A 25,540-nucleotide genomic window follows, 5' to 3' on the forward strand; every position below is an offset into this window, starting at 1 on the left:
CATATATTTGCTTATGCGTTTGGTGGGCACGCATATGCTCATCTAAGTAATCAAATCATAAACAAAAGGTACATGTAATATGGACATGACTATGAAATATATTAAGGTTTTGAACGCATGTGTTTGTTTAAAATGCGTGTACATAGGTATGACAACTCTTTGTGGTAAATTTATTACATGTTTAAAACACGCAACGAAACGAAATTATTTTAATGAGATATGCAAGAGTCTCTTACTGTTACTTTGCAGCGCATTCATCCTGGTATCATCAAAAAATATTTCCAGTGCAACAAAAAACAAAATGCAGTCTTTCTTTCTTAAAGTGTGTTTGATTGAACTGATTTTTACTTAATATGTAAGTCACAGTGTTTGCTGCATTTATTGTAATCTATATATATAAAAGAAAGTCGTGTTAGTTACACTATTTATAACTCAAGAATGGCTGAATTGATTTGGCTGAAAATTGGTGAAGAGGTAGCTTAGAACCAGAAGAAGGACATAGGATACTTTTTATCGCATTCCCGTGGGACGTGACATAAAACGTGGTATAACAAAACGCAACTGATATGGAATAACAAAACAGAACTGACAGCTAAACGTAATATATATTCTATGGTCAAATAAAGTAGAATTTTGAAGTTGACGTGTTTAAAACAAACTGCGTGGCGGAACAAAGTTCGCCGGGTAAGCTAGTTAAAGATATAGTTAGTTTTACGCTGGTCTTGACTATAGTGGTAGAGTTTGAAGGATGGGACAACGCTATAAGATATAATAGTAACTTCGATCTCATGACACAAAATGGGTGACAGCAATGACTCCTTGATAAACATTTCAGACCCCAACTTTGCGTAACGTCCCATTTAACTAATAAAAACTACTTTACTAAACATCAGCAAAAAACCTAATAACCTGAGACACAATAAGCTGCTAGAAATTATCACTAATATCAAAACGTTCTCTTGCCTCACAACAACGAATGACGAAAGACATAAATCGGAGTGAAGGTAATAATCAGATAGGTAATAAATCTGATGGGAGTGAAGGAGAGAACGCCGCATGAGTATAAATAGCGGGTATTACCATTTGTAACCGGGGTATTGGGTTTGCGTGATTTGGGACACGAGAGAAAGAAGTCTTCTGAAAATGACACGCTGTATCATACTAATACGAAATTAGATCGACTTGAGGTCTGATACATAATAATATGTTTTTTTTTTATTGCTTAGATGGGTGGACGAACTCACAGCCCACCTGATGTTAAGTGGTTACTGGAGCCCATAGACATCTACAACGTAAATGCGCCACCCACCTCGAGATATAAGTTCTAAGGTCTCAGTATAGTTACAACGGCTGCCCCACCCTTCAAACCGAAACGTATTACTGCTTCACGGCAGAAATAGGCGGAGTGTTGGTACCTACCCGTGCGGACTCACAAGAGGTCCTATCACCAGTGCAAAATGTATAAATATCAAAACATAATCTTTTTGTAACGGTCATTAGTATAATAATATTCTTTGGAGTACGCGACAGGAAATCGAATTTACTCTTTTGAATCACATCGGATGTAATAATGAGAGAAGGAGAGAGAGAGGGAGGCAGAGAGGGAGAAAGTGAGAGGGAGGGAGAGAGAGGGGGAGAGAGAGGGGGAGAGAGAGAGAGAGAGAGAGAGAGAGACGAATTGCACGCGGCTTACCTACCTATTGATAGAAATTGTCGATGCACGGACATCGACGATTGCGCGACGCGGACGCCGCGAGAAGGACGACACACTGAACTTTTTGAACGCTTTCCAGAGTATAGTACTATTAGACAGTATTAGTATTTTTGGGTCACCATATCAAGTGCGTCCAATATCGAAGTAATATGGAGTTAATGTCGAAAATAGTCTCGATGAAGTTAGAAATTCTCCAAGAACATTTTCTTTATATGCCACAGCTTGGAGTTGTGTATAGTACACACCTGTCAGCTAGCATGAGCAATGAATAATTCTAAAAAAAAACCTGAAAAAAAAAAACTATTATCAAACACAACATTTTTCACTTAGACCACCCCTGCGCGTCGTGTCCATCAGAAAGTAAAACAGAAGCTATCCAATGAACATTAAACTAGTGTATTTCTAGTGAAGGCATTACTATAAAAAGGATATTTCTCTGCGCGCGTTCCTCGATTTTATCTTTATCATTGATTTCATTTTAATTTTCTCAGTGGAATTTTATTATTTGACCCGTATTATTATTATTGCCATTATTGGAACGAGTTATATGATTTTACGAAAAGAACGTCTTGCTCAAATCAATATTAAGTCACAAAGCAAACTGAGTTGAACTGTATTCGTAAGAAAAATCAGGTTGTTGGTATTAGTTTTCGAAATATAAATTACTGCATAGTATAAAACAGAGTCGCTTTCTCTGTCCCTATAACCCTATGTATGCTTAAATCTTTAAAACTACGCAACGGATTTTGATGCGGTTTTTTTTAATAGATGGAGTTATTGAAGAGGAAGGTTTATAATAATACTAACTTTTGCCCGCGACTTCGTCCGCGTGGAATAGTTACTTTGGCATAACGCTAAATTTTACCCGCGACTTCATTTACAGTACTCATTGGAACTTCATTACTGAACCGGTAGATGGCGTTGAAGAAGCTAGATTTTGAGATTTTTTGACAAACAATTTTTTAATTTTTCGTAAAAAGTATTTTTTTTTTTCTTAGTAAAAAGTATCCTATGTTACTTCTAATACCTCCAAGAATATGTGTACAAAGTTTTATGATGATCGGTTGAGTAGTTTTCGCTTGAAAGCGTAACAAACAAACTTACATTCACATTTATATATTAGTAGGGATGTATAATAAACATCCATTAAATAGTGGAAAAATCAATAGTAAATTACAGTTTCCGAAGCGAAGCGAGGGCGGGTCGCTAGTTGGTAATAAACGTATTCGAAGTCAGTGAATACGAGAACCGGTGGTGGGGGACCGGTCAAATAACCAAAAAAATCTGTTAATCATGACGTCATCATTACAATAATACCACCGAGCAAAGGTCATACGAATTAATTTCAAAGCCATAGATTATAAGTGTCTGATTTAAGCCACGTTCGATAGAGAGTGTTAATTTTTATGTGCAATCTCTTGAAAGGTTGTTTATTTATTACGAGTACGTTATGTATATTTCAGCCCAATGAAACCCATCAAAAATTCTATATTTTTTGAGAGGCTATGTCAGCGTTACGTAATGATTAGGTGAGCTTTCGGGGCTCTAATCTGGGGGCGTTGCTAACACTGACCCTAGCAAGAGCAGTGCTTCGCTGAATCTATCACCGCATCGGAAACGCGACCCATTGAGAAGATCCGTCGAGAAACTATGTCTATAAAGTCTGAAGGGTCTGAAGGGTAGGGCAGCCGTTGTAACTATACTGAGATCTTAGAACTTATATCTCAAGATGGGTGGCGTATTTGCGTTGTAGATGTCTATGGGCTCCAGTAACCACTTAAAATCAGGTGGGCTGTGAGCTCCATCTAAATAAAAAAAAGTACATAGCTTGACCTACCTAAAAGCACCGTTAGTGGACATTTCAATGAGCTTTACAGTAACATTCTGGATTTAGCTTACGCGGCATCACTGGAGACACATAGTCTGTAATATAGATCGAAATTTTCGGTGAACGCCGCCTCTCGATACAAAATGGGTCACGTTTTAATACTTTAATACTTTTATGGCAACACCCATGAGACACTAAAATAGTATGAATACTCGGGTAACGAATCAAAGAGATTCTTGCCCGAGACTTTTCATTTATAGCACTGAGTTACCCAAATTTTACGATTTTCGCTTGAGATTGTCAGTGTTGACATTTATAAATTTGATAGCATCAATGGAAATATCAGTACATGAAAATCACAAAGGCAGAATCTTTCATCAGCCATGCTCGACTGACTAATGACCTGAATACTGATGTCTAGAACTTGCTTATTCCCTAAGATGGGTGGACGATCTCACGGTCCACCTAATGTGAAGTAGTCACCGGAATCTATAGATATTAGTAACGCATATACCACGCAAATACCCACCTGAAGACGTGTTCAAATTTTCCATTTTCACAGTACAACAGCTGCCCCACCCTTCAAACCGAAACGTATTACTGCTTCACGGCAGAATAAGGCAGGGTGGTGGTACCTACCCATGCGGACTCACAAGACACCCTATGACCAATTAATATGTAATTACTGGTACATGTTTATGCAGAGTTCTCTTGAATACATCATTAACGCAATCAAAGCCTTTGTCATATATATTTTAGAGTGGTGGTACCTACCCACACGGACTCTCAAGAGGTAGTAAAAGCTCAATAAAATCATATTCTAAATTATACAGCGCCAATGTATTTAAAATAGATAATTTAATGTATGAAATATTAATATTCGTGTCGTATTTACATGATCACTTAAACGTATGACATAATAAATTATCTTTTTGGCGTTCATCGCGCGAGTGAAAGGAGCTAAGCTGATTCGTACAATGCTGTTTGTTGATTCGCATTTTTTCGTAAGCGGCTCGTTGGTCTAGGGGTATGATTTTCGCTTAGGGTGCGAGAGGTCCCGGGTTCAAATCCCGGACGAGCCCAATTTTTTTAAATTCGTCCAACACGCCCAATTAATATCAAAAGGAATAAAACATGAACTGCTCTATGGAGTCTCGGCTTTCTATCGGGCTTTTTATGTTTTAATTATGAGTTTTCTTAATCGTTCAAAATTCTTTTAAAGTAAACGTCGTCAGAGAAGACTAGCCACTTGGTTTTCGGTAAAGGCTTTAACTGAGTGGCGGCATAATACCATCCCACAATCTCTTAACGCAACTATCTTAATTAAGTAACTAAACAAGGTAAACTAAGGAATATGTAGGAGAATAGGCTGCACACATATAAGAACAGCTCAAAAGTTTGTTTCACTAAAGTGATATTGATTGATGACTAGCTGACCCGGTAGACTTCGTAGTGCCTAAATCGACAAATAAAAGACCTAAACTTTTGTATAAAATAAACTTAAAACAAACAAAAGCAATCTGCCCGAAGGGGGACACATCAAAGGAAAAACAAAATTGTAATTTTATTTAATTCCTAGCATTTTCATATTTATCTAACTTTTAAACCTTCTCTGGACTTCCACAAATAATTCAAGACCACAATTAGCCAAATCGGTCCAGCCGTTCTTGAGTTTTAGCGAGACTAACGAACAGCAATTCATTTTTATATATATATGGATATAGATAGATAGATTGGACTTAATGACAGCCCGAGCGGGTTCGAACCGTCATGCTGTCTAGGTTAACCGCAAGGCTGCCTTTCCGGTCTAGATGGGGGCGCAGCCGTTAAGCAATACTAATAATGAGACTTCAAAATCATGTCTTAATATGAGAGGCACCATTCACTTTGTGACACCTGTGCTCTACTTATGACCTTAACGTAGAGCTGAGAATACAATATTTTATTACGAAGCTGTCTGTATTTGAAATATCTTGCATGATGATGAGGTGTTTCTGATATAGCCAACGAGGATGGTCTTTTGATGCATTTCCTAAAATTTTTGCTACGTAGCATCTAACTCTACAATACTCTACCCTTATACTTCGATTGAAAGAGCCGTTAGGCACACTAACCAGAATCGTGAAGTTAAAAGGTAGCTTTTCTTCAAAGATCCTGTGAAGAGAACAGCTGATAAATATACAACTACCGTCTGAACTACCCATAATGATTAATGTCTAAGATTGTGGCTTAAGCATTGCGTTACACTATCTTAATTACCCTATAATTTATCAAGAGTATAACATAAAGACGTATTGATTCTGTACTCTTGGTGGCTGGCTTGTTGTTCTGGGAAAATGATTTTCGCTGGCGGTGCAATATCTACTGGTGGTAGGACCTCTTGTGAGTCTGCACGGGTATGTAACACCACCCTGCCTATTTCTGCCGTAATGCGTTTCGGTTTGAAGGGTGAGTTACCCGTCGTAACTATACTTATACCTTAGAACCCATATCTCAAGGTGGGTGGAGGCATTTACGTTGTAGATGTCTATGGGCTCCAGTAACCACTTAACACCAGGTGGGCTGTGAGCTCGTCCACCCGTCTAAGCAATAAAAAAAGGGATCTCAAATGTTCACTTCTACTAACTTTCATGCCTAATAGCTGCCCCAGTTCAAAGACACCTTAAGAGTTTCAGACAGACTGCCTATTGAATAACTATAATTTAGACTACGAGATTGAGGTTACAAAGTGTTGTTGTAAAAATAGTATAAGTAGTACTGGATTTTGATGTTTTGAATTGTCTATTAGATCGAAGGCTTAAAAAAAACGAATAAATATAAATCTTATACCTTTAAACGAGCAATTCTTGTATATTAATATAATATATATAATCTGAATCTCAGAAACGGCTTCAACGATTTTCATAAAATTTAGTATGCAGGGGATTTCGGGGGCGATAAATCGATCTAGCTACAATTTATTTTCAGAAAATGTTGTTTTCTTCGTGTTTTCAATAATCAGCTCTTCCCGACATCAATTGGCGAATAATAATACTATTTTTCTTAATTGAGGGCAACTAACCGCTTTAAAGACACAACAAGATGGCGTTATAAAAAAAAAAAACCGTCGTCATCTAGTATAAATTAACTTGATATGATTTATCAGTAATATTAATAGGTAGATGAGCATATAGGACATCCAATTGAAAGCGGTCATCGGCACGTAGAATTCGATAGTGTGAAATTATTTCCCAAAAAAAAAAATTGGGCTCGTCCGGGATTTGAACCCGGGACCTCTCGCACCCTAAGCGAAAATCATACCCCTAGACCAACGAGCCGACTGCTAAGTACATATAAATATCAGAACGCACAGTGCGCGTTGGCAGCGTCATCAGCACATTCGGTGAAAGTTGACCTACATCAAGCAACACTGCGTACAGCGTCATGTGGTTAGATTGTATTCTGATTTGAAAGTGCCTTTCGTAATACACATTCTTAGTGATCGTTAAGTCATTCATCGAATTTTAAGGTCGCATATCTTTTTTTGTTATTTCCATACATTTCCATCGAGCCATCTTCTAAAAAAATGAATAATTATTTTTTTGTTGTTGCATATGTGTGTGGACGACCTCACAGCCCACCTGGTGTTAAGTGGTTACTGGAGCCCATGGACATCTACAACGTAAATGCGCCACACACCTTGAGATATAAGTTCTAAGATCTCAGTATAGTTACAACGGCTGCCCCACCCTTCAAACCGAAACGCATTACTGCTTCACGGCAGAAATAGGCGGGGTGGTAGTACCTACCCGCGCGGACACACAAGAGGTCCTACCACCAGTAAATAATGATGTAAATGTCCATGTAAATAGACATGCTTTAATTAACTTTTAATTAACTCGTATGTTATGTCAAACATCACATCACACCCATATCACGTAAAGTCCTGTATAACGAATATAAACTGATAAAACTCTATAAAATATAGTTGAGAATTATAGCTGCAATAAATAACATTGATTGTGGCGATAAGTAGTCCAGAGCTATCTAACACCGAATTAAGAAATCCGACTACAATTGATTTGATTTCAAGAAATCTTGCTCATTTACAAGTGGTTGGAAGATCTTCGCTATGTAGTAGTTTCCATGTGAATTAGTCTTTTTTACAATTAACTAGCGACCCGCCCTCGCTTCGCTTCGGAAACATTAAATTTCATTATTGATAGGCGAAGCCCGCCCGCCATGTTGCGCGCGGTACGACAATAACTGCGGGTGACGCCACGGAGCGAAGCTAGTCTAAAAAGTAGCCTAAGTTACTCCTTATATCATCAGCTACCTATTAGTGATAGTCTCATCAAAATCGGTCCAGACAGACAGACAGACAAAAATTGTAAAAAATGTTTTTTGGTGTATGCACCGTAATATTCATATGCATGTAGTAAAAAGCGGTTATTTCATTATTACAAACAGACACTCTAATTTTATATATATGTATAGATTCGTTTTTTTCCATGTGATTTAGCAAAGAACATTGGCGGTTTAAGGCGATACCGTGTTTCTTGCGACTGGCGATTTGCGATCAAGTCTTACCTTTAATTAAAAATCACACATAAATTCAGGTCCAGCTTCGAAGCCGCGATACTAGAGACAGTTAAAATAAATCTCTGACCTCAACATTTTGTATATGTATCGAGAAAGAATGTGCCAAACATTGTATCGCTGAATATCCCCGAAGCAGCTGACAAAACTAAAAGTTTTGGAGCGTAACCCGAATTGTACGGACTCTTGGACCAAATCCAGTCCAAGCCATTGTTGCACTTTTAATGGAAAAAAAATGTTTCAAGGTGGCACATTTTTTAATGGCTAACTATATTTGTTTACTAACAGTCACGCCACGTTAACTGGTCCCGTGGTAGGTTCGTAAAGAACTTGTGTTACAGGTACCAGATAACGGAAATAAATGTAAGATTTTTATTATACACATACACATATTTAATATACATCCATAACCCTGGAAAAGACATTTATATTTATCATACAAATATCTTCCCTTGGCGGGATTCGAACCCGCGACCCCCTTGTGTAGTGACCATGTCACTTACCACTACACCAGACAGCCGTTATATTATAGCTAACTATATTATAGTAAAGCCATGTCCCGCTGTGACAATCCTGGTTTCCTTTAAAATTATTTTCTAACCGATCTAATCCTGCAAAAAACCCTTTTCTCTCATCAGACTGCGGACGAATCCTGCTGAACATAGGTCTCTCCCAAAGCTCGACGCAATAATCAGACCTCACAATAACGAACACGTAAGAAAATTCAGCCCAGTCGAGATGAGCGACTGATTTTTATTTTTATGGAAACGGAAACGCAGCTTAGGTTCATCTTGGTATCCGTTTATTCAACCTGATAAATTTTGTTAGCTTTTGGGTAGCACTACGTACCATATTGGAGAAAAGCACGCCCTTGAGCTTGCCGATTCTAATCAGTGAAACTGTAATCTCTTTCGGTAGTAAAACTTGAATGAAAGCCCCAATTTTGATTTTGTAGGTTTTACACATCGCGTTGAACTGTTTACTTTAATGGTTAGACGGGTGGACGAGCTCACAGCCCTCCTGGTGTTAAGTGGTTGCCGGAGCCCATAGACATCTACAACGTAAATGCCGCCACCTACCTTGAGATGAGGTCTAAGGTCTCAGTATAGTTACAACGGCTGCCCTACCCTTCAAACCGAAACGCATTACTGCTTCACGGCAGAAATAGGCAGGGCGGTGATACCTACCCGTGCAGACTCACAAGATTTCCTACCACGAGTAAAACTGTCACTGTTGTATCATTTGTTGTGTGATAAGTTTTAATTTCGATCATATCGGTACAAGGGCTATCCAACTTTTCAAACTGGAACTAATTATGGTTTTGCGGTAGAGACATGTGATGTATTTAATACCTCACCCCTCTAAAGATGAATTAAGCAAACTGCTCTATTGGTAAGATTATACTTTTGTGACTGCAATGCACAACGACCAACAGAATTAAATGATTGTAGATTGTTTTTTTAGGTTTTGGAATTGGATTTTGGTAGGACGTGCTGTGAATCCATAGGGGTAGGTACCGCCAGCCCGCCTATTTCTGCCATGAAGCCGTAATGCGTTTCGGCTTGAAGGCTGGGGCAGCAATAGTACTGTACTGAGACCTTAGAACTCATATCTCAGGGTAGGTGGCGGCATTTACGTTGTAGATGTCTATGGGCTCCGGTAACAACTTATCATCACTTGAGCTCGTGCACCCACCTATGCGATAAAAAAAATTACAAAATCATTGTAAAGTATAATTTAAAAAGAGTTCGTAATCGGCTCGTTGGTCTAGGGGTATGATTTTCGCTTAGGGTGCGAGAGGTCCCGGGTTCAAATCCCGGACGAGCCCAATTTTTTTTGTGTTATAATATTAAGCTACAACTGCGCAGAGCCACTACGTTCTAGAGTAGTTTTTCCAAATAACATCTGACTTAAGAATTCATTCTTCTCCCCGGTTTTTCTCAAGTGCTATGACACGTCCTGGTTCAAACTAGCTGGAGGAAAACTTTCAACAGTAGACAATGGCTTGGCATTGCTGACGTTAATGAGCAACATGGTGGGCCGTATGTTCTTCTGTGTACAAATGCAAGAAAAGGAGGATGAAAATTTATATAAAACAAAAATGTTACATTCATTATACACGTCGCCTTAAACACGTCATTTCGGATCCTCCCGATCTATTAACGGTGCTTTTAGGTACCTCAAGCACCGGTCACCTTCTTCGCCGAACCCGTCACATGCGACGAAGGGCTTGACGAGTAAATGAACCCATAGACACAGCCCACTGAGTTTCTCGCCGGATCATCTCAGTGCGTCTCGTTTCCGATCCTGTGGTAGATTTTGCGAAGCACTGCTCTTGCTCAATGATAACAACACTCCCGGTTTGAACCCCGTGAGCTTACCTACACGTCAAGGAGAAGCTGAAATAGCCTCTCAAGGCTATCAGGATAGGTAGGGAAAAACATTATACAGTGTCCATTTTTATTAACCGAAATTTTTGAATTGGCCTTAAATCTATTCGAACCCACTCTCCTTAGTTTCGCCCATCGATCGTGATCACATTTTAACTTTAAGTAAAACTTTACTCTTTGCATACACGCATGAATATCTAAGACGCTACTGTCGTAACCATTAAACCTGGTGAATGGCCCAACTTTTCGATAACACGAACATCACTTGTATTTCTTAGTTCATAGAGATTAGATTTCTATATTCAACTTTCTTCTTTGAATGACGAAAATTGGCACTTAGTTATTCAATGATTGCTCGCGGATTGATAATTCGATTTATCAGACGGTTGCTGACATCGTGATGTGTTCTACTATCAGTAACTCATTTACAATCCCAACTGTGTGTGTTAGTACCGTATAGGTATATTGCTTGTTTTACGAAAATTATTTTACGACTAATTCTTGCATCTGTAATGAACGTTCTAGTGTTACTACGAAATTGGAAACGGCGGTTTTTTTTAATTGCTTAGATGGGTAGACGAGTTCACAGCCTACCTGGTGTTAAGCGATTACTGGATCCCATAGACATCTACAACACGGCTGCCCCACCCTTCAAACCGAAACGCGTTACTGCTTCACGGCAGAAATAGGCAGGGTGGCGGTACCTACTCGTGCGGACTAGGGTGGTGGTACCTACCCGTGCGGACTCACAAGAGGTCCTGCCAACAGTAAACTTTATTGAAGAACTTAATTGAAGCTCAATGAAAAACATCAAACCGTTGATGCTCATACCAAATAAAATGCACTTTTAACTACAACGATAAATGTCGCGTTTAATAGTAATGTCGCTTAAAGTAAACTAGATGATGACCGAGCTTTGCACGATTTTTTTTTATAATGCCATCTTGTTGTGTCTTTAAAGCAGTAAAAATAGTATTACTATTCGCCAATAGATGTCGGAAAGAGTCATAAAGTTGATTATCGATAAAGTTGATTATTGAAAACACGAATTAAACAACATTTTCTGAAAATAAATCGTTGCTAGATCGATTTATCGCCCCCGAAATCCCCTGTATACTAAATTTTATGAAAATCGTTGGAGCCGTTTCCGAGATTCAGATTATATATATATTAATATACAAGAATTGCTCGTTTAAAGGTATAAGATAGCCTTTCAGCCCTCGATAATAAAACTATGTAGTGTATAGTTTAAAAACTAAAAAAGCACGCTTAAGCATCAAACCGGACTAACATAATATTACCCTGTTCCTACTTGTCAGGATATTAGAGCCCAGTTATAAAATCATTGTATCTTCATCGGTCATTGACGTTTCTGCAAATTTTCATGTTTATCAACTGCCATCGGAGACCGTGAAGACTCTTTTTTTCAATTTTTTTTTATTGCTCCTGTTGGCAGACGTGCATATGGCCCATCTGATGGTGAGTGTTTACCGTCGCCCATGGACTTCAGCAATGCCAGGGGCAGAGCCAAGCCGCTGCCTACCGAAGATGACTTTAAAATTCCGTCACACACAAACTAACACATACAAGTCCCAAGCGAGTAAAGGTTGTTAATAATCTTTGTATTTATTGCACAGCTACAAGTCGATCTTGATTTTTTTTGTTTTTATTGCCCCTGTAGGCAGACGAGAATATGGCCCATATGATGGTGAGAGGTTACCGTCGCCCATGGACTTCAGCAATGCCAGGAGCAGAGCCAAGCCGCTGCCTACAGAGCTTACTTAAGGCGTCCAGTATTTCGGTGTTTCCTCGGAACTTTAATGACGCTACTGTATTTTAATCGTTTATATATTAATAAATAAAAATAAAAAACTTTTATTTCAAGACATCAGTCTCATATTGTGTTAGTATTACAAATAACTTACGAACTATGTTAGTATTTAAATAAATCAATCAACTCCGTCCCTGGCAGCCCCATCAAGCAGCATGTAGAACACGCAACTTGATGAACCTACCTAGGGTCGGGCCATCCAGTCTTTCAGCTACTACCCTCAAGACGTTGTTGACGCTTCCTCCTACTCTACGCATAATGGATGCCACCTTTTTGCGCATTATCGCGAAGTAGTCATCCGTGTGCGCATCGGCGAACATGCCTGATGCACTACAATAAGGTGGAAGCCTCAACAATTAATAAATACGTACTCCAATGAATTCATACGAAAGCGAGAGCAATTGAAATATCAAATAAAACACATCAATATTTGCGTTCAAACAGAGAGCGTTGAGAGCGCTCCCGCTGAGATCATTTCTCATTTTCAGTTTGATTATACTCGTAGTTTCAGCGGAACGTATTTATGAGCTGGTTATCTCGGGCGCCTTGTCTTTTTAATTACATTAGGGAAAATTATTTCAAAGCCCTTATCGTTTTGAGCACTATGCCACTGCCATATTTTAAATGCTTCAAATCTCGCTAACATGAGTTAAGCACGAGCTTTTCAAGACAGGATTATCTTTAGTAGCTATTCTTGCATCGTGCCACGGGTAAATTAGGGACAGAAAAAATTAGTTGGGAAGAAACTGAGGAAAGAATACTGCTAATAAGGATGAGTTAAGATAATTTAGCCACAGCAGCTAGAGGTTGTTACGTACTACTAAATTTAGCAATATTTTTTCTACAAATATGTAAGGGACCTCATTGAAACACACAAAATACTTATTCGATGAAATAAAAAACGACAATAATATGACCGTGTCAAATAATAACCGATTGATTGTATTCGAATGATTTTTGGTACTTACCTTCAATTTTTACATTCAGGTGTCAGGTTTAGATGGGTGGACGAGCTCTCAGCCCACCTGGTGTTAAGTGGTTACTGAAGCCCATAGACATCTACAACGTAAGTGCGCCACCCATCTCGAGATCTAAGTTCTAGGGCCTCAGTATAGTTACAACGGCTGCTCCACCCTTCAAACCGAAATGCATTACTGCTTCACGGCAGAAATAGGCAGGGTGGTGGTACTTACCCGTGCGGAGTAACAAAAGGTCCTACCTACCACCAGTACTATATATAGATAATAAGCATCCAGACAAAGAGGAAACAAACCTGTTCATCAGAATTTCCCGATATTTTTTTCCCGCGTACCGCTTCAACAAAGCGCGGCATCTCTTCAGTCTCAGGTCCATTAGACGAGCATTCAAACGATGTCCTGTTTTTCTTCGATATGCCCGAAGCCCTAAGTCTGCATTTAACACCCTTTTCACCGTGGTTCTGCTTAACCCCACCTGAAGGGCCAACAGTTTCTGCTTACGTTTGGGATTTCTTTGAATTTGCGCCTTCACAGCTTTTATCACTGCTGGAGTCCTAACAGACCGAGGGCGACCACTTCTTGACCTGTCATATATACTAGAGTCTTCATTGTATCGTTTGATGGTACGATAAACGAATCTTTTGGTTATATTCAAATTTTTCACTATGTTAAAAATTTGAATTGGCGCGTAACCGCAACGATGCAACGCAATAACTGCAACACGGTCTTCTTTAAGCGTCCACTCCATATTTAAAAATGAGTAAAATTCTAAAAGTATACATTTTTATTTTCATGAACAATTCGAAATTCGAATTCAATAAACTTTTTTGTGGCCAGCATTCTAAAAGAAAAGTTTTTACTGTGTGACAATACTTATGACCTGACTAGGTATATGTATAGTTATAGATGAATCAAGAGAAAAAGACGCGAAAATTCAGAAACGAAATTTTCATTTACGAAATATTTCAAGAATGTTTAAAACGGTGTGAAACAGCAGGTGCTAATAACGTTGTAAGCGATACGGGAACGTGTTAAGCGTTCGATTCTTGGCGCGGCGCCAACCTACAGAAAAATGGAAGTAAAAGTCTCTAAATACGCTGTTCAAAAGTGATAAAAACACAGTCCCCATAATGCAGTCGATACTTTTCAATTCGTGTATTTGCTGAAAACTTTGTGCCAATTGAGTGCTCATCCAGTATGGACTCAACGCATCGATACCTCAACGATTCGCTGTTGATTTATTGTACACTAGCTGACTCGGCAGACTTCGTAGTGCCTCAATCGATAAACAAAAGACCTAAGCTTTTGTATAAAATAAACTTAAAACAAACAAAAGGATTCCGTCCGACGGGAGACATATCAAAGGAAAAACAAAATTGTTATTTTTATTTAATTCCGAGCGTTTTCATATTTATCTACCTTTTAAACCTCCTCTGGACTTTCACAAATGATTCAAGACCAAAATTAGCCAAATCGGTCCAGCAGTTGTCGAGTTTTAACGAGACTAACGAACAGCAATTCATTTTATATAGGTATACAGATTTCGTTAATTGGTCGAGTTAAAAGGAAAATAGTACTAATCATATAAAGGAATAAGAACTAACTATTGTTAATCAAATAGGTACATAAAGTTAGGTGAACTTTCCCATCGTCATAACCTTACCACTGATTGCAGTTTCACCATTGAAAATAATCAGCAATATACCCTGGGTTTGTTCTTTTCTAATATGGTTACCTACACACCTACATGTCTACACAAAAAAAAAATACACTATCGATATTGTCAGCATTTTAGCGATTAATCTGTCCAAAGTAGCTTGCTCTGATATACAATTGTAGACAACCTTTACTGGTGGTAGGACTTCTTATGAGTTCGCACGGGTAGGTACCACCGCCTTGCCTTTTTCTGCCATGAAGCAGTAATGCGTTTCGGCTTGAAGGGTGAGGCGCAGCCGTTGTAACTATACTGAGGCCTTAGAACTTATATCTCAAGGTGGGTAACGCATTTTTTTTTATTGTTTAGACGGGTGGACGAGCTCACTGCCCACATGGTGTTAAATGGTTACCGGAGCCTATAGACATCTGCAACGAAAAAGCGCCACCCACCTTGAGATATAAGTTCTAAGGTTATAGTTACAAGCATTTACGTTGTAGATGTCTATGGGCCAGTAACTACTCAACAGGTGGGCTGTGCGCTCGTCCACCCATCTAAGCAAAAAAAAAAAGAAAATTATTGTAACAGCAGCGAATTTGTCTTCAAAAACTATCAATTGATACAAACTGTTTTCGTTCGCAATTCAAGTCGACTCGCCTTCAACGAAAGATCCTTAACGTTACTCCATCCAGTTGTGGCCGGGTGCAAGGTTTCCGCGCATTTTCTTTGACGAGCTACTTACTAGTTCACTTGTTGTTTCAGAGCCAAAGCGGCTCGGGCACTCCGACTCGAAGCAGTTAAATGAGTGTAATTTCCTTTGAAATGTTCTACTATTGTTACTCGTTGACAAGTTTAACGATAATGCTCTTTAGGTGGTGCACAGTAGCGGTATTTCTGTGAAGTGAAAAGTTAAAAATACCTAGAGTCGTACAGTTAATTTTTTGTGGATTGAAAATCAGGAACGAATATGTACAAGTTTTAGCCGTCTTCCAATAAAAAAATACACGTGTGGCACTCGGGGACTGCCGCGGTAAAGCTATTGCATAGTATTTTTTACTAAAGTATGCAATTATAATTAGACAATGTGTTGAACGCGAGCTACATGGTAGGCGGAGAAGGGGGTGTTAGGTTTTATTTTCGTTACGGAATTTCTTGATTCGGTCGCCGCGCTCAAAGCCCGCGATAAAAGCTATGCAATAGCTTAGAACGTTTTATGAACGATTTAGAGCTATTTCAGTAAATTGAAGAATATTAGCAAACTTGAAGAGCACTGTTTCCACCTATCTGTTATTAAACGAAATTAATAATTAAATTTATGGCAGTAAATAAGCCTTTAGGCATTTTTTTATTGGATTCATATATCACTGAGTAATTAGTATCTCCAAGGACCCGATGATTCAGAGCATCGTAACTTCTCGAAGATGACTATGTCATAATCTCAAAATAGTTGATTCAAGATTAAGGCCGCACTTTCGAATACTAAAAACAATTGTCTCGTTAAGCACTATAAAGTTTGACTAATTAATATCTACCCAACAAAACATGTTCGCTTAAACAATACGGGATAAGCGCGTTAAGTTACGCTAAGTTTACGTCAAGTTGGGGCGTTAGCGGCTGCTAGCGCGAACAACATGTTACTAATAATACTTCAAGTAAGTTTCAGAGGTTTACGCTTGACGTATTAATAATGAGACGCTCGACTTATTCTTCGCGGATTTAAGATTTGTTGTGTAAAGACGAATTTTGCTATTTAGTTTTTTTTTTCCAGAGAGAGTATCCTTTATTAATAAACTAGGTGACCCGGCAGACTTCGTAGTGCCTTAATCGATAAATAAAAGACCTAAACTTTTGTATAAAATAAACTTAAAACAAACAAAAGGAATTTTGATATTTATCTACCTTTTAAACCTTCTCTGGAATTCTACAAATAATTCAAGACCAAAATTAGGCAAATCAGTCCAGCCGTTCTCGGGTTTTAGCGAGACTAACGAACAGCAATTCATTTATATATATATACCTAAAAAATCAAAAGAATTTAACATAAATCAAATCACACAGTCGAACAAATCTTCCAATGCGCTCGAAGGAGGCACAGTTCCCAAGACACTGGCTACGTTACCTCATTCAGACTCACAGTCAGACAAACTCTCTGTGCAAAATACCAGCCAGTCTTAGCATCACGTGTAGCCTCCTTCAAGCGTTTGGAGATTTCTGATACAAACTTCTTTACTTCAGGGCCCCACGGGCTCATCATCTCAACCACGAAGGGCAAAAAAGAAAAGGAAATACCATCTAAATGACAGGGAGCTATAATGTCCATACAAGTAATACTTAGTTATACTCAGTACCTATACTTAGTTATAAAAAAGAAATGGTTGTAAATGAGCCAAATTGAACATCTGCTATCAACTGATTTCCGAAGTCCACTAAGAAATGTTTAAGTGTTCGTCGTGTCAGATACTTAACTATAGATTCTACGCGGAGTTTCTATCCATCCGCCACAGAAGCAGACCTCTCCTATGCTACTTGAAACCGTACTATGTATTACAAGTCATTAATTTTGCCACGTCCAATCCGAATTCAGAATCAACTATCCCCCAAGGAGTTTCCTGTACGTTTTCACAGCTTACACATTGAACAATCTCCACGATGTTCACATTTCATAAGTTCCCAATTTTCGGGGTACAATTCGGTTTTACATTGAAATTTAGATTTTAGCCTCTGATCTCAAAGTTGGTGGTATCTAATTTGCAATGGCCTTCGGTGCCTATTTTAAACCGGGCGGGCCGTGAGCTTGCTCATCTATCTACGCAACAGAAACAAATGTTGATATTATAATCATGAACTAAAGCATGCAATTTTTTTTTTTTTTTTAAATAAATAAATAAATATTTACTAACAATCACGCCACGTTAACCGGCCCCGTGATAAGTTCGTAAAGAACTTGTGTTACAGGTACCAGATAACGGATATAAATGTAAGATTTTTATTCTACACATACATATATTTAATATACATCCATAACCCTGGAAAAGACATTTATATTTATCATACAAATATCTTCCCTTGGCGGGATTCGAACCCGCGACCCCCTTGTGTAGTAGAGTGACCATGTCACTTACCACTACACCAGACGGCCGTTTATTGTAATTTGTATTTGTGTGTTAATGATCTCTGAGATAATGTAGTACTTAATGCCGCCCTGTACTAAAGTATCTTTGAAAATGTTCCACGCTTCATTCTGAATGCTAACATGATGTTCAGAGTCACTATACCGAGAAATTTGTATTTAGTATTACGTTATGTGTATTCTTACTGGTGGTAGGACCTCTTGTGAGTCCGCACGGGTAGGTACCACTACCCCGCCTATTTCTGCCGTGAAGTAGTAAGGCGTTTCGATTTGAAGGGTGGGGCAGCCGTTGTAACTACACTTGAGACCTTGGAACTTATATGTCAAGGTGGGTGGCGCATTTACGTTGTTGATGTCTATGGGCTCCAGTAACCACTTAACACCAGGTGGGCTGTGAGCTCATCCATCCATCTAGGCAATAAATTTTTTAAAAAAATCTTAAAAAAGTTGAAATTTATAATTATGACTATACTTAGTGACGCATATGGTCATTCGGGTGGCTATTATGGAATTGGGAGCTGAAAAAAATGTCAGTAGTGACGGTCGCGTGCGCGGACACTAGCTCACCGGCACACGTCGTTACGGATCCATCAGATCTATCAGATAACCTTTGCATTAGATGCCTTCAGCTCTAACACTAGGAGCAGGCTTAGGGACCCCGGTTACCGTATTCATCGAACTCGACAAAGAGTTCGACGTGTAAACCTAACCCATGAATCAGCTCGCTGAGTTTCTCGTCGGATGTTCTCAGCGGGTTGCGATTCCGATTCGGTAGTAGATTCATTCGGGAAGCAGCTGCTCATGAGTTGTTAGGTCTCCTTCGGAGGCGCTCGGGCAGCTGTTAGCAAATCCCACCCCTCCTGGCTGAACCTTTGATCCCCCACCTGTCCTGGTGGAACTGGAAAGGCCCCCGGGCCACCAGTGATGATTCAATCCAAAAAAAAAATGGCTCACCAGCTATGCCAGACATAGACCCGAGTCGTCTCTACTGAATTACTTTCCTTAACCCTTTATTGCAAAGTGGCGTAACAAACATGCGCTGTCTTAGTTAACATGAAACTTCATTAGGGCAGTGGCTCACCTGTGATTAACGTTATCGTAACGCCATCTTGTTCCTTCGAAGGGGTGGGATACTATCGATAAGTTTGCCTAGCTGTAATGATATTATTATCACCATGAAAGTTGACGTATATACATGTTTAAAGATTATTAACTTCACTTTCGTTCGTTGCAAAATAGCACAAAAAGCACAGGTCTTCAGGATATTATGACGCTTTCTTTCTTAAAAAAAAAACTTTCCATACGATAATATTGCAAATATACTAAGTGATACGACCTCTTGGCCTCTTGGTATCGTGGGAGGAGCGTTCAAGAATGTTCCACCATGTTTAAGAACACGGAGTATCACTAGCAAATGATATGATGAGAAAAGCAATCCAAATTAAACAGTTATGTGTGACGTAGTGTAATTAATATAAGTGAAAGTTTCTCGCCGGATTGTCTCATTGGGTCGCAATCCCGATCCGGTGCTAGATTCAATGAACCACTGCTCTAGCACTGGGCTAGTATTATTAAGTTCTCTAAGCCGAGCCCCGTGAGTTCACTCACCAAACCATATGTAGTTGGAATAGCACCTACGGCTACTAAAGAGTAGGTAGGGAATGCATATTACGCTGAGTAACCATTTAAATTCACAAATAAACCAATACAGAATCCATCACCGTACAAGTCTTAAATAGAAATTACTCTTATTTGGAGACCAGGCCTTTTAAAGAACTCAAAGAAAGTGAGCATTTCAATACCTTCTCACTTTCAAACCTGATTTCGAAGATGATATTTGCGTTGTTCTTGACTGCTGTTCCATACTTCGAAACAAATTATATGATTAATTTGCGGTAAAAAGGTCTCGTTAATTCTGCGAGAATCAAATACCGCCAATGAAACTTTACTAACTAGTTAGAGTGAACCATAAGTACAACATCTGTTTAATCATAGTTTGTAAAAGCTCTTAGAAGCCAGCAGACTCTAAAGAACATTGTTTAACTCAAAGATCGTCTGGTTTTCTAATCAAACTTTGTCAAATATTAATATTATAAATGTTTACTTCTTTGTCTCCACCTTATATCACTAGGTGGGGTCGGCACAGCTAATTTTTTTCTTCTATTCTCTTCTATCAGCCGTCATCTCAAAACTCACTCCTCTCTATCTCATATAATCATTCATACACTCCATCCATATCTTCTTCGGTTGACCTTTTCACCCTCTACCTTGCACTACCATTTTCATACATCTCCAAGTCACATGCATCTCCTCTCTACGCATCACATGTCCATACCACGCTAACCGTCCGCTCTTTAATTTGTCAATCACCGGGGCTACTTTCACACATCCACTGATATACTCATTCCTTATCTTGTCCATTATTTCTCACTCCACACACCTACTACAAAATATTGAAAACGTTTACAAATCACCGAAGTAAAGACAAAACATTGAAGAGACTGTTTTTTTTGGAGTTTACTCCTTTAGAATCGATTTACATATATAGGCCCGGGGTATGAAAATTATGGGGACCAAAATCGTACTAGCATGTCACACGAAATGCGTTATGCGCCTGATTGGCTCCTGATTGCGTGATGCGTGCGCGCGCCAATCAGGAGCCAACGCGCGGCCGCGTTATCGCAGGTGACGCCGGGCTGCTGCGCCGGCAGTCCGCCACAAAGCCTCGTACTGATCGCGCGTTTCTCTCATTATTGTATTTTCATATATTTGTTAGTCGTTTGTTTTGTGTCTCGTTAATTTGTTAATAATCTGTAGTGTATCGTGTTGTCGTAATATAGAACTATTTCTCGTATTGTTTCGTTTAATTTTTTATATCCAGTAAACTCCAGTCGTGCGTCGGAGCGGACACACACACTTTTTTTTAAATTGTAAAGTAACAAATGAGATCTCTCGAAAAAAAATAATGGAGCCAGCTTCCATTCGACAGCACGTCCAGAGCATCAGTTTGATACCAGCCTTATTATAGGAGTCGTAAAGCATCTACGTTTTATTGCCACAGTAAGGGGATTTCAATTCGAAAAAAAAAAAAAAAGTTGAAAAAATATTCCCTCGCCGGTATTTTATACTCATATTTTAGTGTTTTTCCCTTATTTCCCTGGCGGCACATTTAAATATTTTCGACATTTGAATCGCTAAGGTGTCTTTCTGTTTTCCGTTCAATCGGTTTCGCTTTTAGGGCAGGTGAGAAAATTTCGGGGATGATCTCCACAGGGCTGACAGTTGCTATCATGGATAAACCACTGTATTATAGATTGACCAGGCTATTCCTATACAATACTTATTTTGATTTATTTTAATTTTATTTTAATAAATGATTTTCAGAAATAAATTTCGCAAACAATCGACAAACGTTCATCTCTACATCCCTATTTGCAATCTACCGTAACGATCGGCTATTAAGAGGCAGGTAGAGTTGTAGAGTACCCCCCTCTACATAAACATTGTAACTCTACCCTCGGACATGCGATCCCTTTTATAATCAAGTACTGTAATGGACAGTGTTATTAATTAGGTTAAAATTAAGTTTAATTTTTGACGTCGCTCAATCGTTGCTTCTAATCGCATCTAACTAATTATTACATCGTATCCATATTAGGATATCACATATAATGGTAGTTCTACTTTTATTTGGTACCTGAATTTATCGTGCGTTTTACTAGTATTGTTTATGGCGTACTGGTTGTATGGATAGGTTTTTTTGTGAAGGACTAGGACAGGTGGGCGAGGGAAGGGTGGGTGGGTGAATTTACTACCAGATCGGAATCGCGGCCCACTGAGAAGATACGGCGAGAAGCTCAGCGGACTCACGTATGAGTAAGGTTGCACGTTGAACTTTTCGCCGAGTTCCATGAGTGCGGATACCAGAGTCCCTAAGCCTGTTCCTGGTGTTAGAGCTAAAAGCGTCTAATGCAAGAGCTATTGGATCTGATTGGTCCGTAAGGACGTGTCTAGGGCGTCGACGGTGACTGGCTTCTGCATGAGCAGGAGTCAGGCAGCAGAATGGATAGGTACCACTGTCTTACCAATTTCGGCCGACGGCTATTCCAAATTGAATGATGGGACCACAGTTCTCCAATACAATTAACTTCAGCCTCGACCAAGGTAAGTGTTCGCGTTATGGTATCTGTGGACTTTATTAACTTCTCAAACAAAACTCTTCAAATTTGTTTTTGGTGTTAAAATAAATAAAAATAGTAGTGTAATAAATTACCTGGCGGAGATAATTTTTCGGACACTATTAAACTTGTCAATTTTCCGCTGATAATGAGGAAATTAGTGATTTTTTTAAGTTGATAGCTCCGTATCTTAATTTGCCTGTGGTTTCACCTTTGACTATTAATAGTATACTTTAAACTATATTTTAGTTGTTTAACATAAATTCTAAACCTGTTTAGGCAATTATTGCAAATTACTTTTTTACATAAAATGGTAAAATTAAGTTGACATTTTAACAATAGTAATTGTATAATAATGAGGAAAGAAATAACTGATCAGTCTCCAGTGTCTCCAACACATGACCCCTTGCTTGGAACACATGATACCGATGCCATTAATACACCATCTTTTTCAAGCCTCATAAAACTATCAGCCCCTTGAGACGAAGCACAGGTAAACGAATAATATAAACCTTGCAGGAGCAATACACGCGAAAGGTGCGGTAAACAAGTTGGGGCACTTGGGAATAGCGACATGCATGCTGTCTGGACGTGACCCAGTTCCGTGACGAATGCCTTAATGGTTAGGGTATACTGAGTGCAATACGTTTGAATATTCTACCCTCGTGATTTGGTGACAGACACTGGTGGTAAGACCACTTGTGAGTCCGCACGGGTAGGTACCACCGCCCTGCCTATTTCTGCCGTGAAGCAGTAATGCGTTTCGGTTTGAAAGGTGGGGCAGCCGTTGTAACTATACTTGAGACCTTAGACTTATATCTCAAAGTGGGTGGCTTATTTACGTTGTAGATGTCTATAGGCACCGGTAACTACTTAACACCAGGTGGACTGTGAGCTCGTCCACCCATCTAAGCAATAAATAAAAAAGTCGGTTTCTTCACTGTTGAAGGTCGTCTCTAGCTTGAAGTTTTGATCACTCGATGGACTATACTTTTCCATGTCTTCCTGTCCTCAGCGGTCTTTATAGCTTCGTTAATTGACAGACCGGTAAGTGTCTTTACCGGTTCTGACCAGCGGGTAAGTGGACGACCGCGTGATCCTTTCCCGTCAACCTGACTAACTACCATCAGCTTCTCTAAGTTATCAGGGTATCTACGAGTGATGTAACAAAATACTTTAATCTTTTTAAATTTAAAGTTTCTCTCGTTGTAACCACAAGCTTAAAGCGATAAAAAGGAGAGGGCCGTTTCTCAATGATTTCCTTTTCTGAGGGACCTTGTATTTACGACGAAAACAAACGATTACAACCAGTTCTAACTAGTTCTGATGGGCCCTTATATATTTTATGCGATCTTTGATCTCGCAAAGGAAAGGGGACGATTTTTTTTTTGTATTTTTTTTTAAGTTATTTGCGTGTAAATGTATTTACAATACATAAATTTGTAGATAATATATTCGGAATTACGCTGGGCGCGTTTTGGTGAGGTGCTTAAAAATACCCGAATAATTTGCTAACATTTAAATAAAAAAATTAAAACGCTAGGATTTTGTAATGCGTTATTGGCGCTGACATTTGCCACAAGTATGCTTCCCTTCAAATATGCCCATGGACTGATCGTCAACCGAAATTCCGACTTCGTACAAAATTATAACTCGCATTGGGTTTTGTGAGATTGACTAGTGTGAATATTCATGCAATAAGTCAGATGTTACACAATTAATTTGTTCGTCTCACAGTAATTCATTTTCAATGACAAGGGGCTGGGATGGGGGCGTTGAATGGAGTAAAATTGGGACTGTGGCCATTTTAGAGTATATTAAGACAGTAAATTTGCGATGACACAGCTTGAATAAGAGATGTTTCTTTTGATGGCACCACGTGGGAATGAGGCGTTCGCTCCTGGCCTTTTCATTTTCATTATTATTATTATTATTATTTTTTTATTGTATTTATTTGTAAATATTTTTACTTATTAAAAAAAAGGAAATATTTGAGAAAAAACAAAAAAAAAAGCCCGCTGAGTTTGTTTCGCCGGTTCTTCTCAGGACTGTGGCTTTTTTTGGAACCGGTGGTAGAGTTAACATTGTTATTTATATTTTGACATTCAACAAGTGTGTTATACTGACATCTAAGTTGAAATAAATGATTTTGAATTTGAATTTGAGCGTGCGGATCTATGTGAATAGTCGTAAAAATCGGCTTTGGAATGAACTCCCCTCCACGGTCTTTCCTGAGCGCTATGACGTCATGTTCTTCTTCAAACGAGGCTTGTGGAGAGTACTTAACAGTAGGCAGCGGTTTGGCTCTGCCCCTGGCATTGCTGAAGTCCATGGGTGACGATAACCACTCACCATCAGGTGGGCCGTATGTTGGCCTGTCTACAAGCGTAATAAATAAATAAATATATCAATTGCTATATGCCAATGATAAAACAATTGATAGAGAACGTAATTGGTAAGTAAAATCAATCTAAGCCTTGAGTTTTCACTGATTATGGTCGAATTTCGATCATCGCAGACAATTGATGACCATAAATCAGGTTTATGAGACTGGTTTAATGATTTCAGATAATAATTATCGTTATATATTGGTACTAATGTGAATTTATAATTTGAGCGTAGTAGTAGGTGGCTCGTTGGTCTAGGGGTATGATTTTCGCTTAGGGTGCGAGAGGTCCCGGGTTCAAATCCCGGACGAGCCCAATTTATGTTTTTACAAATTTTATACATTACTACACTATATACCATTAATAAATATTTAAAACTACCTCAAGAAACGAAAAAGTTAAGAATTGTTTTTTTACAAACATAAAGTACAATAACCGTAGATTGAAATGTCACCGAATTATATATTAAATATAAATAAAAAATAATAATATTAAAATAATATTTACCGAATAAGACTGTATATGCAGCTTTAATTACATCTATGACTGGCTAAAGCCGAAGAAAATACTAAACCATACTATAAGTTATCAATCAGTCAATCCAATTGCATACAAATTTGATTAGTTAAACGCTGTATGAATGAATTTTTGTGGTTACCATGGCAACGTAAATGCCGCCATGAGTCCAAAATCCCAGTTGTTATCAATAAGTCTTCAAACCAGTTCACGAGATTTTTTTCTCCACAAATGATGCTTTAGACCAGAGGTCGGCAAAGTGCGGCTCTTTGAACTCTTGAGTGTGGCTCTGGCACAAATATCCTACGGGCTTGCCCGGCCTCTAATATTATCCGGCTGTGGACGAAAAAGCCGGTT

At 38.8% G+C, this 25,540-nt stretch overlaps 4 non-coding genes across 4 annotated transcripts; 3 read left to right on the forward strand and 1 right to left on the reverse strand.

Annotated features, from left to right (window-relative positions):
* The first annotated feature begins 4,552 nt into the window (after window positions 1-4,552).
* Window positions 4,553-4,624, forward strand: TRNAP-AGG (transfer RNA proline (anticodon AGG)). The gene has a single exon. It is a non-coding gene; the product is annotated as a tRNA-Pro (tRNA).
* A 2,163-nt stretch (window positions 4,625-6,787) lies between these two features.
* Window positions 6,788-6,859, reverse strand: TRNAP-AGG (transfer RNA proline (anticodon AGG)). Its single transcript has one exon. It is a non-coding gene; the product is annotated as a tRNA-Pro (tRNA).
* A 3,017-nt stretch (window positions 6,860-9,876) lies between these two features.
* On the forward strand, window positions 9,877-9,948 carry TRNAP-AGG (transfer RNA proline (anticodon AGG)). Its single transcript has one exon. It is a non-coding gene; the product is annotated as a tRNA-Pro (tRNA).
* A 14,962-nt stretch (window positions 9,949-24,910) lies between these two features.
* On the forward strand, window positions 24,911-24,982 carry TRNAP-AGG (transfer RNA proline (anticodon AGG)). Its single transcript has one exon. It is a non-coding gene; the product is annotated as a tRNA-Pro (tRNA).
* The last annotated feature ends 558 nt before the right edge of the window (window positions 24,983-25,540 follow it).

Source organism: Bombyx mori, chromosome 18 (assembly GCF_030269925.1).
Source record: "Bombyx mori chromosome 18, ASM3026992v2".
NCBI classification, from domain to species: domain Eukaryota; kingdom Metazoa; phylum Arthropoda; class Insecta; order Lepidoptera; family Bombycidae; genus Bombyx; species Bombyx mori.